The sequence below is a fragment of the Papaver somniferum genome, chromosome 2 (genome assembly GCF_003573695.1).
Source record: "Papaver somniferum cultivar HN1 chromosome 2, ASM357369v1, whole genome shotgun sequence".
Classification (NCBI taxonomy): domain Eukaryota; kingdom Viridiplantae; phylum Streptophyta; class Magnoliopsida; order Ranunculales; family Papaveraceae; genus Papaver; species Papaver somniferum.
The window spans coordinates 206,506,336-206,508,482 of NC_039359.1; the positions used below are offsets into that span (position 1 = coordinate 206,506,336).

At 36.5% G+C, this 2,147-nt stretch overlaps 1 long non-coding RNA gene across 1 annotated transcript; it reads right to left on the reverse strand.

Moving 5' to 3' along the window:
• Positions 1-1,217: 1,217 nt before the first annotated feature.
• LOC113354439 lies at positions 1,218-1,907 on the reverse strand. The gene is made up of 3 exons (XR_003361877.1): positions 1,827-1,907; positions 1,464-1,639; positions 1,218-1,373 (listed from the first exon to the last, which is right to left on the reverse strand). It is a non-coding gene; the product is annotated as an uncharacterized LOC113354439 (long non-coding RNA).
• Positions 1,908-2,147: the final 240 nt, after the last annotated feature.

Sequence of the window (2,147 nt, forward strand, 5' to 3'; positions counted from 1 at the left end):
ACTCATACTCTGATAACATCATGGAAGGAATCAAAAGCACCGTGAGGGATTAGGCTGTAGCATGAGGGAAGTGATTTACATAATTATAGTGAGGATATAGTGGATATATTTAAGAATACACATAGAACTGCATATTTCAATAATTTGGAGGAGATCCAAACAGTAAACAAGGCGTACCATCTAAAAAATGAGACAAGAGTCAGATAACTAACCAATTATTATTATTAGTGAAATGCTCTAAATCATCCTATATCAAGATCACATCATTGACATCTTAAAATCTCTCCCCAAATTTTAAAGGAAGCATCATAAAGGAGCTCATATTGCCATCCAGACCATCAAAACTGAATGATTTCTGTAGATAAACAATACACGCTTAAGTTCAAACAAAATAAAAAACAAACTTTGTCGATAAACAAGTAAGAAGAAGGCAAAGCTGAGATTTCAAACTTAGATGGATTACTAAGTTTAACACATCACTCGATGTTATCAATCCCCCAAAGCAGAACATGACGTAGTTTCACTGCAAAGTTTAACACATCGCTCGATGTTACATTCGACCTTCCATTCCAGATTTCTAGAGGCAAAGAAAGACCAACATCTAGGAACAGGAATGACTCGAACACATATAAGGAAACAACTCATCCATGTATAGTATTCCTAATAAACCTTAAACAATAACACAAACATTTACCTTTTGTAAAACAACTCTTCGTTCTGCAAGGAACGTTACGAAGGCGCAGTAGCCTTTTTATGTAAAGCTTCTTAAAGAACTTAAGTTCTTTAATTGAGAATGCAGTTCTTTTATTTCCATGCAAACAATGGAATGGTAAGCATGACAAAGATGGAGTACAAAGGAAGACGAGAAAGTAGCTTACCTGGTAAGTTTTGCATTTGTCTCCAACTGGTTTGAATTATGCCCTATGACAACATCCTCCTGTGGAAACATGTGCCATGGTAAAGGATTAATCAAGAGATCCAATCATATAATACATGGATGAATTAAAACATATAAGATGTTTGCAAAAACATAAACTAACTGATGGGTGGTGGCACAATAACATTTTAAAGTAGCTGGAAAAAGTTGTAGTATACAACCGAGTACCGAATAAATTATTAAGCGAACACCAAAATTGTGAGACTAAAATGAAGAAAGGCCTGATCGCGCAGTTCAGATACTTTAGTCATTAGCAGTTCTCTATCCCCTTCTTCATAAAAGTCCTGAAACCTACAAGCTCAAAAAGTAAGTATGACTAAGTAGGTATCATAAGGTATCAAACCACCAACAACCAGTGACTCCATTTTATGAATCTTGTCCTCCCTAACTTCAACATCATTTTGGTGCACTGGGTGTCCTCCTCTAGTTGGCGAACCTGTAATATGAAAGTTCAAATAACTGGTTGAGATAATTTTGATCTGCAAAAGCAAAACGCACATTACTTTATAAAATTCCAATAAGTTACCACATGATTCAGCTGTGCAATTTCAGCCTCCGACTGCTTCATTGACTTAACCATCTCACACAAACCATGGCATCGACACTTGTTTTCTTCTGCTGGTTTCTCAGGTATAGCATCACCAGAGCTTCATCAGAAACCATATGTCTCAGCAACAGTCCACTACTTTGTTCTCTGTTTCCCTAGAATATAACAAGCGAAAAAAAACCTGATCACTTGCAACTATAAATAATTATTACAGGTGTTAATTCTTATCTATAAAGCCATCAAACCTCAAAATGCACATTCAAAAATTCTCCATAACTAGCTAGCTCAAATCCTAATAAAAAGTAACTCAATTAGAATTAACATCACAATGACAACAATTACCTGGGCAACGAACGAAACCACTAAGGGCAAAAGTGGATAAATGTCTAGTATAGATACCACTGTCATCAATATGGCCAATGTTAAGCTGAACTGAAGAATGGTATTTTGCAGTAACAATTCTCTTTGTAGCAGAACTGCAAAGCCATCGTAGCGAAGAGGGCACTCTGCTCATGTCTAGTATAGATCCATATATCATCCCCCTGTCGATCCATGTACCCTAGTCCCTAGTAACAAAGAGATGCACCGTCACTAAGAGCAAACGGATTGACATCAAATAAGCCTCTTTACTATACGTTCAACAATCTACCCACAGTTCAAGTC